Here is an 11,962-nt window from a genome sequence, read left to right as displayed (position 1 = left end):
GTGTTTCTGGCCTAGCTGCTGCTTCGACTGTTCTTTTGTTGGCGGTAAAAAAACACACACACACACACACACACACACTGGCGGTAGCTATCGGTCGGCTTTGATGTGGAAGTGTGGCACTTCCTGTTAGAATGGTGAGCCTTATTTCTCCACTTGAATGTAGAAAGACAAGCCCTACCGGGCCTCAACACAAAACTTTCCTCTGTGTTGAGGACAAGTAGAAGGGACACCCAGTGCAGAAAACTCTGATTTCGGTGGTTTGCATGTTGTTGGGACCGTCAGTGAGGGCGATGGTCCTGTGAAGGACTCCTTTTGCCCTGAGCCGTACAACTCATACTTACCTGGCAGGGGAGATACCATGATCAAGAAGGTGGTTCACCCATGTCGAGGCCTGGCCATTGCACTCCGGCGGGGCTGACCTATGCGAATTCCCCAAATGTGGGAATCTCGACTGCATAATTTGTGGTAGTGGGGGACTGCGTTCGCGCTCTCCCCTGATGGATTGTCAAAAGTAATAAGGGGGAAACAGATAGGGAGACGCTGCCTTCCAACCTGGCTGTAGCGACAGACAGACGACAAGAATTTCAAAGGTGGCTTAAAGCTATGCACAGCCAGTTTCTTTGCTAGTGCTAGATCACAATATCGCTCGTCAATCAACTTTGTTTCAGATTCAGCAGCCCTTGCTCTGATCAATGTGAAATCCCAGTCACGGCACATCTGCCTTACAGAACGGCTGTGGGCCAATAAAAGGCCCCAATCTTCTCCTGTCTTCTGGTTCACTTCAGTCTGCTGCAGATAAATCTGGTGGTTGAGGGTTTGAAGTCATTTTTCAGAGCTTGACGTAAGGCATGTGTCTTAAAGGTGCTTCGATCAAAGGGTTTGCTCTTCCGTTTTTAGCGATCGTCACTGAAAAGCAACGCTCGCTTGCCGGGGCCATGGGCGAGGAGGACTGTATGGGGAATGTGATGCCGGCCTTAGCCTATCAGGGGCATCGCTTCTCGGCCTTTTGGCTAAGATCAAGTGTAGTATCTGTTCTTATCAGTTTAATATCTGATACGTCCCATACCCGGGGACCATATATTAAATTGATTTTTGGACTTGAGAGATGGAACAGGGGCTTGCTCCGTCCACTCCACGCATCGACCCGGTATTGCAGTACCTCCGGGAACGGTGCACCCTCCTCTCTTCAGTGTTTAAAATAATCCTTTCTTTCCGCTGCGTTTAAGAGAAATGTGTGTGTGAGTCTGGCCTGGCTTTGTCACTGCGTTGACATGCTGCCGGGACTCAAGCTTTTTGAAATGAACTGGAATTTTAGTCAGGTTGGGGGTTATTTGTGTGCCAGTTCCCCCATTTGCCACTCTGTGTATGCTATTGCTGTAGTAGCACACAGACACACAATAACATATCAACAGTTATTGTTGCAAAGTGTTTCTGGCCTAGCTGCTGCTTCGACTGTTCTTTTGTTGGCGGTAAAAAAACACACACACACTGGCGGTAGCTATCGGTCGGCTTTGATGTGGAAGTGTGGCACTTCCTGTTAGAATGGTGAGCCTTATTTCTCCACTTGAATGTAGAAAGACAAGCCCTACCGGGCCTCAACACAAAACGTTCCTCTGTGTTGAGGACAAGTAGAAGGGACACCCAGTGCAGAAAACTCTGATTTCGGTGGTTTGCATGTTGTTGGGACCGTCAGTGAGGGCGATGGTCCTGTGAAGGAGTCCTTTTGCCCTGAGCCGTACAACTCATACTTACCTGGCAGGGGAGATACCATGATCAAGAAGGTGGTTCACCCATGGCGAGGCCTGGCCATTGCACTCCGGCGGGGCTGACCTATGCGAATTCCCCAAATGTGGGAATCTCGACTGCATAATTTGTGGTAGTGGGGGACTGCGTTCGCGCTCTCCCCTGATGGATTGTCAAAAGTATTAAGGGGGAAACAGATAGGGAGACGCTGCCTTCCAACCTGGCTGTAGTGACAGACAGACGACAAAAATTTCAAAGGTGGCTTAAAGCTATGCACAGCCAGTTTCTTCGCTAGTGCTAGATCACAATATCGCTCGTCAATCAACTTTGTTTCAGATTCAGCAGCCCTTGCTCTGATCAATGTGAAATCCCAGTCACGGCACATCTGCCTTACAGAACGGCTGTGGGCCAATAAAAGGCCCCAATCTTCTCCTGTCTTCTGGTTCACTTCAGTCTGCTGCAGATAAATCTGGTGGTTGAGGGTTTGAAGTCATTTTTCAGAGCTTGACGTAAGGCATGTGTCTTAAAGGTGCTTCGATCAAAGGGTTTGCTCTTCCGTTTTTAGCGATCGTCACTGAAAAGCAACGCTCGCTTGCCGGGGCCATGGGCGAGGAGGACTGTATGGGGAATGTGATGCCGGCCTTAGCCTATCAGGGGCATCGCTTCTCGGCCTTTTGGCTAAGATCAAGTGTAGTATCTGTTCTTATCAGTTTAATATCTGATACGTCCCCTACCCGGGGACCATATATTAAATTGATTTTTGGACTTGGGAGATGGAACAGGGGCTTGCTCCGTCCACTCCACGCATCGACCCGGTATTGCAGTACCTCCGGGAACGGTGCACCCTCCTCTCTTCAGTGTTTAAAATAATCCTTTCTTTCCGCTGCGTTTAAGAGAAATGTGTGTGTGAGTCTGGCCTGGCTTTGTCACTGCGTTGACATGCTGCCGGGACTCAAGCTTTTTGAAATGAACTGGAATTTTAGTCAGGTTGGGGGTTATTTGTGTGCCAGTTCCCCCATTTGCCACTCTGTGTATGCTATTGCTGTAGTAGCACACAGACACACAATAACATATCAACAGTTATTGTTGCAAAGTGTTTCTGGCCTAGCTGCTGCTTCGACTGTTCTTTTGTTGGCGGTAAAAAAACACACACACACACACACACACACACTGGCGGTAGCTATCGGTCGGCTTTGATGTGGAAGTGTGGCACTTCCTGTTAGAATGGTGAGCCTTATTTCTCCACTTGAATGTAGAAAGACATGCCCTACCGGGCCTCAACACAAAACTTTCCTCTGTGTTGAGGACAAGTAGAAGGGACACCCAGTGCAGAAAACTCTGATTTCGGTGGTTTGCATGTTGTTGGGACCGTCAGTGAGGGCGATGGTCCTGTGAAGGACTCCTTTTGCCCTGAGCCGTACAACTCATACTTACCTGGCAGGGGAGATACCATGATCAAGAAGGTGGTTCACCCATGGCGAGGCCTGGCCATTGCACTCCGGCGGGGCTGACCTATGCGAATTCCCCAAATGTGGGAATCTCGACTGCATAATTTGTGGTAGTGGGGGACTGCGTTCGCGCTCTCCCCTGATGGATTGTCAAAAGTAATAAGGGGGAAACAGATAGGGACACGCTGCCTTCCAACCTGGCTGTAGCGACAGACAGACGACAAGAATTTCAAAGGTGGCTTAAAGCTATGCACAGCCAGTTTCTTTGCTAGTGCTAGATCACAATATCGCTCGTCAATCAACTTTGTTTCAGATTCAGCAGCCCTTGCTCTGATCAATGTGAAATCCCAGTCACGGCACATCTGCCTTACAGAACGGCTGTGGGCCAATAAAAGGCCCCAATCTTCTCCTGTCTTTTGGTTCACTTCAGTCTGCTGCAGATAAATCTGGTGGTTGAGGGTTTGAAGTCATTTTTCAGAGCTTGACGTAAGGCATGTGTCTTAAAGGTGCTTCGATCAAAGGGTTTGCTCTTCCGTTTTACCGATCGTCACTGAAAAGCAACGCTCGCTTACCGGGGCCATGGGCGAGGAGGACTGTATGGGGAATGTGATGCCGGCCTTAGCCTGTCAGGGGCATCGCTTCTCGGCCTTTTGGCTAAGATCAAGTGTAGTATCTGTTCTTATCAGTTTAATATCTGATACGTCCCCTATCCGGGGACCATATATTAAATTGATTTTTGGACTTGGGAGATGGAACAGGGGCTTGCTCCGTCCACTCCACGCATCGACCCGGTATTGCAGTACCTCCGGGAACGGTGCACCCTCCTCTCTTCAGTGTTTAAAATAATCCTTTCTTTCCGCTGCGTTTAAGAGAAATGTGTGTGTGAGTCTGGCCTGGCTTTGTCACTGCGTTGACATACTGCCGGGACTCAAGCTTTTTGAAATGAACTGGAATTTTAGTCAGGTTGGGGGTTATTTGTGTGCCAGTTCCCCCATTTGCCACTCTGTGTATGCTATTGCTGTAGTAGCACACAGACACACAATAACATATCAACAGTTATTGTTGCAAAGTGTTTCTGGCCTAGCTGCTGCTTCGACTGTTCTTTTGTTGGCGGTAAAAAAACACACACACACACACACTGGCGGTAGCTATCGGTCGGCTTTGATGTGGAAGTGTGGCACTTCCTGTTAGAATGGTGAGCCTTATTTCTCCACTTGAATGTAGAAAGACAAGCCCTACCGGGCCTCAACACAAAACTTTCCTCTGTGTTGAGGACAAGTAGAAGGGACACCCAGTGCAGAAAACTCTGATTTCGGTGGTTTGCATGTTGTTGGGACCGTCAGTGAGGGCGATGGTCCTGTGAAGGACTCCTTTTGCCCTGAGCCGTACAACTCATACTTACCTGGCAGGGGAGATACCATGATCAAGAAGGTGGTTCACCCATGGCGAGGCCTGGCCATTGCACTCCGGCGGGGCTGACCTATGCGAATTCCCCAAATGTGGGAATCTCGACTGCATAATTTGTGGTAGTGGGGGACTGCGTTCGCGCTCTCCCCTGATGGATTGTCAAAAGTAATAAGGGGGAAACAGATAGGGAGACGCTGCCTTCCAACCTGGCTGTAGCGACAGACAGACGACAAGAATTTCAAAGGTGGCTTAAAGCTATGCACAGCCAGTTTCTTTGCTAGTGCTAGATCACAATATCGCTCGTCAATCAAATTTGTTTCAGATTCAGCAGCCCTTGCTCTGATCAATGTGAAATCCCAGTCACGGCACATCTGCCTTACAGAACGGCTGTGGGCCAATAAAAGGCCCCAATCTTCTCCTGTCTTTTGGTTCACTTCAGTCTGCTGCAGATAAATCTGGTGGTTGAGGGTTTGAAGTCATTTTTCAGAGCTTGACGTAAGGCATGTGTCTTAAAGGTGCTTCGATCAAAGGGTTTGCTCTTCCGTTTTACCGATCGTCACTGAAAAGCAACGCTCGCTTGCCGGGGCCATGGGCGAGGAGGACTGTATGGGGAATGTGATGCCGGCCTTAGCCTATCAGGGGCATCGCTTCTCGGCCTTTTGGCTAAGATCAAGTGTAGTATCTGTTCTTATCAGTTTGATATCTGATACGTCCCCTACCCGGGGACCATATATTAAATTGATTTTTGGACTTGGGAGATGGAACAGGGGCTTGCTCCGTCCACTCCACGCATCGACCCGGTATTGCAGTACCTCCGGGAACGGTGCACCCTCCTCTCTTCAGTGTTTAAAATAATCCTTTCTTTCCGCTGCGTTTAAGAGAAATGTGTGTGTGAGTCTGGCCTGGCTTTGTCACTGCGTTGACATGCTGCCGGGACTCAAGCTTTTTGAAATGAACTGGAATTTTAGTCAGGTTGGGGGTTATTTGTGTGCCAGTTCCCCCATTTGCTACTCTGTGTATGCTATTGCTGTAGTAGCACACAGACACACAATAACATATCAACAGTTATTGTTGCAAAGTGTTTCTGGCCTAGCTGCTGCTTCGACTGTTCTTTTGTTGGCGGTAAAAAAACACACACACACACACACTGGCGGTAGCTATCGGTCGGCTTTGATGTGGAAGTGTGGCACTTCCTGTTAGAATGGTGAGCCTTATTTCTCCACTTGAATGTAGAAAGACAAGCCCTACCGGGCCTCAACACAAAACTTTCCTCTGTGTTGAGGACAAGTAGAAGGGACACCCAGTGCAGAAAACTCTGATTTCGGTGGTTTGCATGTTGTTGGGACCGTCAGTGAGGGCGATGGTCCTGTGAAGGACTCCTTTTGCCCTGAGCCGTACAACTCATACTTACCTGGCAGGGGAGATACCATGATCAAGAAGGTGGTTCACCCATGGCGAGGCCTGGCCATTGCACTCCGGCGGGGCTGACCTATGCGAATTCCCCAAATGTGGGAATCTCGACTGCATAATTTGTGGTAGTGGGGGACTGCGTTCGCGCTCTCCCCTGATGGATTGTCAAAAGTAATAAGGGGGAAACAGATAGGGAGACGCTGCCTTCCAACCTGGCTGTAGCGACAGACAGACGACAAGAATTTGAAAGGTGGCTTAAAGCTATGCACAGCCAGTTTCTTTGCTAGTGCTAGATCACAATATCGCTCGTCAATCAAATTTGTTTCAGATTCAGCAGCCCTTGCTCTGATCAATGTGAAATCCCAGTCACGGCACATCTGCCTTACAGAACGGCTGTGGGCCAATAAAAGGCCCCAATCTTCTCCTGTCTTTTGGTTCACTTCAGTCTGCTGCAGATAAATCTGGTGGTTGAGGGTTTGAAGTCATTTTTCAGAGCTTGACGTAAGGCATGTGTCTTAAAGGTGCTTCGATCAAAGGGTTTGCTCTTCCGTTTTACCGATCGTCACTGAAAAGCAACGCTCGCTTGCCGGGGCCATGGGCGAGGAGGACTGTATGGGGAATGTGATGCCGGCCTTAGCCTATCAGGGGCATCGCTTCTCGGCCTTTTGGCTAAGATCAAGTGTAGTATCTGTTCTTATCAGTTTGATATCTGATACGTCCCCTACCCGGGGACCATATATTAAATTGATTTTTGGACTTGGGAGATGGAACAGGGGCTTGCTCCGTCCACTCCACGCATCGACCCGGTATTGCAGTACCTCCGGGAACGGTGCACCCTCCTCTCTTCAGTGTTTAAAATAATCCTTTCTTTCCGCTGCGTTTAAGAGAAATGTGTGTGTGAGTCTGGCCTGGCTTTGTCACTGCGTTGACATGCTGCCGGGACTCAAGCTTTTTGAAATGAACTGGAATTTTAGTCAGGTTGGGGGTTATTTGTGTGCCAGTTCCCCCATTTGCCACTCTGTGTATGCTATTGCTGTAGTAGCACACAGACACACAATAACATATCAACAGTTATTGTTGCAAAGTGTTTCTGGCCTAGCTGCTGCTTCGACTGTTCTTTTGTTGGCGGTAAAAAAACACACACACACACACACACACACACTGGCGGTAGCTATCGGTCGGCTTTGATGTGGAAGTGTGGCACTTCCTGTTAGAATGGTGAGCCTTATTTCTCCACTTGAATGTAGAAAGACAAGCCCTACCGGGCCTCAACACAAAACTTTCCTCTGTGTTGAGGACAAGTAGAAGGGACACCCAGTGCAGAAAACTCTGATTTCGGTGGTTTGCATGTTGTTGGGACCGTCAGTGAGGGCGATGGTCCTGTGAAGGACTCCTTTTGCCCTGAGCCGTACAACTCATACTTACCTGGCAGGGGAGATACCATGATCAAGAAGGTGGTTCACCCATGGCGAGGCCTGGCCATTGCACTCCGGCGGGGCTGACCTATGCGAATTCCCCAAATGTGGGAATCTCGACTGCATAATTTGTGGTAGTGGGGGACTGCGTTCGCGCTCTCCCCTGATGGATTGTCAAAAGTAATAAGGGGGAAACAGATAGGGACACGCTGCCTTCCAACCTGGCTGTAGCGACAGACAGACGACAAGAATTTCAAAGGTGGCTTAAAGCTATGCACAGCCAGTTTCTTTGCTAGTGCTAGATCACAATATCGCTCGTCAATCAACTTTGTTTCAGATTCAGCAGCCCTTGCTCTGATCAATGTGAAATCCCAGTCACGGCACATCTGCCTTACAGAACGGCTGTGGGCCAATAAAAGGCCCCAATCTTCTCCTGTCTTTTGGTTCACTTCAGTCTGCTGCAGATAAATCTGGTGGTTGAGGGTTTGAAGTCATTTTTCAGAGCTTGACGTAAGGCATGTGTCTTAAAGGTGCTTCGATCAAAGGGTTTGCTCTTCCGTTTTACCGATCGTCACTGAAAAGCAACGCTCGCTTACCGGGGCCATGGGCGAGGAGGACTGTATGGGGAATGTGATGCCGGCCTTAGCCTGTCAGGGGCATCGCTTCTCGGCCTTTTGGCTAAGATCAAGTGTAGTATCTGTTCTTATCAGTTTAATATCTGATACGTCCCCTACCCGGGGACCATATATTAAATTGATTTTTGGACTTGGGAGATGGAACAGGGGCTTGCTCCGTCCACTCCACGCATCGACCCGGTATTGCAGTACCTCCGGGAACGGTGCACCCTCCTCTCTTCAGTGTTTAAAATAATCCTTTCTTTCCGCTGCGTTTAAGAGAAATGTGTGTGTGAGTCTGGCCTGGCTTTGTCACTGCGTTGACATACTGCCGGGACTCAAGCTTTTTGAAATGAACTGGAATTTTAGTCAGGTTGGGGGTTATTTGTGTGCCAGTTCCCCCATTTGCCACTCTGTGTATGCTATTGCTGTAGTAGCACACAGACACACAATAACATATCAACAGTTATTGTTGCAAAGTGTTTCTGGCCTAGCTGCTGCTTCGACTGTTCTTTTGTTGGCGGTAAAAAAACACACACACACACACTGGCGGTAGCTATCGGTCGGCTTTGATGTGGAAGTGTGGCACTTCCTGTTAGAATGGTGAGCCTTATTTCTCCACTTGAATGTAGAAAGACAAGCCCTACCGGGCCTCAACACAAAACTTTCCTCTGTGTTGAGGACAAGTAGAAGGGACACCCAGTGCAGAAAACTCTGATTTCGGTGGTTTGCATGTTGTTGGGACCGTCAGTGAGGGCGATGGTCCTGTGAAGGACTCCTTTTGCCCTGAGCCGTACAACTCATACTTACCTGGCAGGGGAGATACCATGATCAAGAAGGTGGTTCACCCATGGCGAGGCCTGGCCATTGCACTCCGGCGGGGCTGACCTATGCGAATTCCCCAAATGTGGGAATCTCGACTGCATAATTTGTGGTAGTGGGGGACTGCGTTCGCGCTCTCCCCTGATGGATTGTCAAAAGTAATAAGGGGGAAACAGATAGGGAGACGCTGCCTTCCAACCTGGCTGTAGCGACAGACAGACGACAAGAATTTCAAAGGTGGCTTAAAGCTATGCACAGCCAGTTTCTTTGCTAGTGCTAGATCACAATATCGCTCGTCAATCAAATTTGTTTCAGATTCAGCAGCCCTTGCTCTGATCAATGTGAAATCCCAGTCACGGCACATCTGCCTTACAGAACGGCTGTGGGCCAATAAAAGGCCCCAATCTTCTCCTGTCTTTTGGTTCACTTCAGTCTGCTGCAGATAAATCTGGTGGTTGAGGGTTTGAAGTCATTTTTCAGAGCTTGACGTAAGGCATGTGTCTTAAAGGTGCTTCGATCAAAGGGTTTGCTCTTCCGTTTTACCGATCGTCACTGAAAAGCAACGCTCGCTTGCCGGGGCCATGGGCGAGGAGGACTGTATGGGGAATGTGATGCCGGCCTTAGCCTATCAGGGGCATCGCTTCTCGGCCTTTTGGCTAAGATCAAGTGTAGTATCTGTTCTTATCAGTTTAATATCTGATACGTCCCCTACCCGGGGACCATATATTAAATTGATTTTTGGACTTGGGAGATGGAACAGGGGCTTGCTCCGTCCACTCCACGCATCGACCCGGTATTGCAGTACCTCCGGGAACGGTGCACCCTCCTCTCTTCAGTGTTTAAAATAATCCTTTCTTTCCGCTGCGTTTAAGAGAAATGTGTGTGTGAGTCTGGCCTGGCTTTGTCACTGCGTTGACATGCTGCCGGGACTCAAGCTTTTTGAAATGAACTGGAATTTTAGTCAGGTTGGGGGTTATTTGTGTGCCAGTTCCCCCATTTGCCACTCTGTGTATGCTATTGCTGTAGTAGCACACAGACACACAATAACATATCAACAGTTATTGTTGCAAAGTGTTTCTGGCCTACCTGCTGCTTCGACTGTTCTTTTGTTGGCGGTAAAAAAACACACACACACACACACACACTGGCGGTAGCTATCGGTCGGCTTTGATGTGGAAGTGTGGCACTTCCTGTTAGAATGGTGAGCCTTATTTCTCCACTTGAATGTAGAAAGACAAGCCCTACCGGGCCTCAACACAAAACTTTCTTCTGTGTTGAGGACAAGTAGAAGGGACACCCAGTGCAGAAAACTCTGATTTCGGTGGTTTGCATGTTGTTGGGACCGTCAGTGAGGGCGATGGTCCTGTGAAGGACTCCTTTTGCCCTGAGCCGTACAACTCATACTTACCTGGCAGGGGAGATACCATGATCAAGAAGGTGGTTCACCCATCGCGAGGCCTGGCCATTGCACTCCGGCAGGGCTGACCTATGCGAATTCCCCAAATGTGGGAATCTCGACTGCATAATTTGTGGTAGTGGGGGACTGCGTTCGCGCTCTCCCCTGATGGATTGTCAAAAGTAATAGGGGGGAAACAGATAGGGAGACGCTGCCTTCCAACCTGGCTGTAGTGACAGACAGACGACAAGAATTTCAAAGGTGGCTTAAAGCTATGCACAGCCAGTTTCTTTGCTAGTGCTAGATCACAATATCGCTCGTCAATCAAATTTGTTTCAGATTCAGCAGCCCTTGCTCTGATCAATGTGAAATCCCAGTCACGGCACATCTGCCTTACAGAACGGCTGTGGGCCAATAAAAGGCCCCAATCTTCTCCTGTCTTCTGGTTCACTTCAGTCTGCTGCAGATAAATCTGGTGGTTGAGGGTTTGAAGTCATTTTTCAGAGCTTGACGTAAGGCATGTGTCTTAAAGGTGCTTCGATCAAAGGGTTTGCTCTTCCCTTTTTAGCGATCGTCACTGAAAAGCAACGCTCGCTTGCCGGGGCCATGGGCGAGGAGGACTGTATGGGGAATGTGATGCCGGCCTTAGCCTATCAGGGGCATCGCTTCTCGGCCTTTTGGCTAAGATCAAGTGTAGTATCTGTTCTTATCAGTTTAATATCTGATACGTCCCCTACCCGGGGACCATATATTAAATTGATTTTTGGACTTGGGAGATGGAACAGGGGCTTGCTCCGTCCACTCCACGCATCGACCCGGTATTGCAGTACCTCCGGGAACGGTGCACCCTCCTCTCTTCAGTGTTTAAAGTAATCCTTTCTTTCCGCTGCGTTTAAGAGAAATGTGTGTGTGAGTCTGGCCTGGCTTTGTCACTGCGTTGACATGCTGCCGGGACTCAAGCTTTTTGAAATGAACTGGAATTTTAGTCAGGTTGGGGGTTATTTGTGTGCCAGTTCCCCCATTTGCCACTCTGTGTATGCTATTGCTGTAGTAGCACACAGACACACAATAACATATCAACAGTTATTGTTGCAAAGTGTTTCTGGCCTAGCTGCTGCTTCGACTGTTCTTTTGTTGGCGGTAATAAAACAAACACACACACACACACTGGCGGTAGCTATCGGTCGGCTTTGATGTGGAAGTGTGGCACTTCCTGTTAGAATGGTGAGCCTTATTTCTCCACTTGAATGTAGAAAGACAAGCCCTACCGGGCCTCAACACAAAACTTTCTTCTGTGTTGAGGACAAGTAGAAGGGACACCCAGTGCAGAAAACTCTGATTTCGGTGGTTTGCATGTTGTTGGGACCGTCAGTGAGGGCGATGGTCCTGTGAAGGACTCCTTTTGCCCTGAGCCGTACAACTCATACTTACCTGGCAGGGGAGATACCATGATCAAGAAGGTGGTTCACCCATCGCGAGGCCTGGCCATTGCACTCCGGCAGGGCTGACCTATGCGAATTCCCCAAATGTGGGAATCTCGACTGCATAATTTGTGGTAGTGGGGGACTGCGTTCGCGCTCTCCCCTGATGGATTGTCAAAAGTAATAGGGGGGAAACAGATAGGGAGACGCTGCCTTCCAACCTGGCTGTAGTGACAGACAGACGACAAGAATTTCAAAGGTGGCTTAAAGCTATGCACAGCCAGTT

The 11,962-nt window shown here is 49.0% G+C and overlaps 17 non-coding genes across 17 annotated transcripts; all 17 read left to right on the top strand.

The window, feature by feature from the left end:
- Window positions 1–333: 333 nt before the first annotated feature.
- LOC132957242 (U1 spliceosomal RNA) lies at window positions 334–497 on the top strand. The gene has a single exon (XR_009666454.1). It is a non-coding gene; the product is annotated as a U1 spliceosomal RNA (small nuclear RNA).
- Window positions 498–990: 493 nt separating this feature from the next.
- LOC132956942 (U2 spliceosomal RNA) lies at window positions 991–1,181 on the top strand. Its single transcript, XR_009666194.1, has one exon. It is a non-coding gene; the product is annotated as a U2 spliceosomal RNA (small nuclear RNA).
- Window positions 1,182–1,744: 563 nt separating this feature from the next.
- Window positions 1,745–1,908, top strand: LOC132957018 (U1 spliceosomal RNA). The gene has a single exon (XR_009666241.1). It is a non-coding gene; the product is annotated as a U1 spliceosomal RNA (small nuclear RNA).
- A 493-nt stretch (window positions 1,909–2,401) lies between these two features.
- On the top strand, window positions 2,402–2,592 carry LOC132957393 (U2 spliceosomal RNA). The gene has a single exon (XR_009666597.1). It is a non-coding gene; the product is annotated as a U2 spliceosomal RNA (small nuclear RNA).
- Window positions 2,593–3,169: 577 nt separating this feature from the next.
- On the top strand, window positions 3,170–3,333 carry LOC132957017 (U1 spliceosomal RNA). The gene has a single exon (XR_009666240.1). It is a non-coding gene; the product is annotated as a U1 spliceosomal RNA (small nuclear RNA).
- A 492-nt stretch (window positions 3,334–3,825) lies between these two features.
- LOC132957285 (U2 spliceosomal RNA) lies at window positions 3,826–4,016 on the top strand. Its single transcript, XR_009666494.1, has one exon. It is a non-coding gene; the product is annotated as a U2 spliceosomal RNA (small nuclear RNA).
- A 569-nt stretch (window positions 4,017–4,585) lies between these two features.
- LOC132957016 (U1 spliceosomal RNA) lies at window positions 4,586–4,749 on the top strand. Its single transcript, XR_009666239.1, has one exon. It is a non-coding gene; the product is annotated as a U1 spliceosomal RNA (small nuclear RNA).
- Window positions 4,750–5,241: 492 nt separating this feature from the next.
- Window positions 5,242–5,432, top strand: LOC132956845 (U2 spliceosomal RNA). The gene has a single exon (XR_009666099.1). It is a non-coding gene; the product is annotated as a U2 spliceosomal RNA (small nuclear RNA).
- Window positions 5,433–6,001: 569 nt separating this feature from the next.
- On the top strand, window positions 6,002–6,165 carry LOC132957015 (U1 spliceosomal RNA). Its single transcript, XR_009666238.1, has one exon. It is a non-coding gene; the product is annotated as a U1 spliceosomal RNA (small nuclear RNA).
- Window positions 6,166–6,657: 492 nt separating this feature from the next.
- LOC132956844 (U2 spliceosomal RNA) lies at window positions 6,658–6,848 on the top strand. The gene has a single exon (XR_009666098.1). It is a non-coding gene; the product is annotated as a U2 spliceosomal RNA (small nuclear RNA).
- A 577-nt stretch (window positions 6,849–7,425) lies between these two features.
- LOC132957014 (U1 spliceosomal RNA) lies at window positions 7,426–7,589 on the top strand. The gene has a single exon (XR_009666237.1). It is a non-coding gene; the product is annotated as a U1 spliceosomal RNA (small nuclear RNA).
- Window positions 7,590–8,081: 492 nt separating this feature from the next.
- LOC132957392 (U2 spliceosomal RNA) lies at window positions 8,082–8,272 on the top strand. Its single transcript, XR_009666596.1, has one exon. It is a non-coding gene; the product is annotated as a U2 spliceosomal RNA (small nuclear RNA).
- A 567-nt stretch (window positions 8,273–8,839) lies between these two features.
- On the top strand, window positions 8,840–9,003 carry LOC132957013 (U1 spliceosomal RNA). The gene has a single exon (XR_009666236.1). It is a non-coding gene; the product is annotated as a U1 spliceosomal RNA (small nuclear RNA).
- A 492-nt stretch (window positions 9,004–9,495) lies between these two features.
- On the top strand, window positions 9,496–9,686 carry LOC132957391 (U2 spliceosomal RNA). The gene has a single exon (XR_009666595.1). It is a non-coding gene; the product is annotated as a U2 spliceosomal RNA (small nuclear RNA).
- A 573-nt stretch (window positions 9,687–10,259) lies between these two features.
- On the top strand, window positions 10,260–10,423 carry LOC132957180 (U1 spliceosomal RNA). Its single transcript, XR_009666396.1, has one exon. It is a non-coding gene; the product is annotated as a U1 spliceosomal RNA (small nuclear RNA).
- Window positions 10,424–10,916: 493 nt separating this feature from the next.
- Window positions 10,917–11,107, top strand: LOC132957390 (U2 spliceosomal RNA). The gene has a single exon (XR_009666594.1). It is a non-coding gene; the product is annotated as a U2 spliceosomal RNA (small nuclear RNA).
- Window positions 11,108–11,678: 571 nt separating this feature from the next.
- On the top strand, window positions 11,679–11,842 carry LOC132957179 (U1 spliceosomal RNA). Its single transcript, XR_009666395.1, has one exon. It is a non-coding gene; the product is annotated as a U1 spliceosomal RNA (small nuclear RNA).
- The last annotated feature ends 120 nt before the right edge of the window (window positions 11,843–11,962 follow it).

The sequence above is a fragment of the Labrus mixtus genome, chromosome 22, assembly GCF_963584025.1.
Source record: "Labrus mixtus chromosome 22, fLabMix1.1, whole genome shotgun sequence".
Lineage (NCBI taxonomy): Eukaryota > Metazoa > Chordata > Actinopteri > Labriformes > Labridae > Labrus > Labrus mixtus.
Note: the sequence above shows the minus strand (reverse complement) of the source record. Positions and strands in the feature narration are given on the sequence as shown.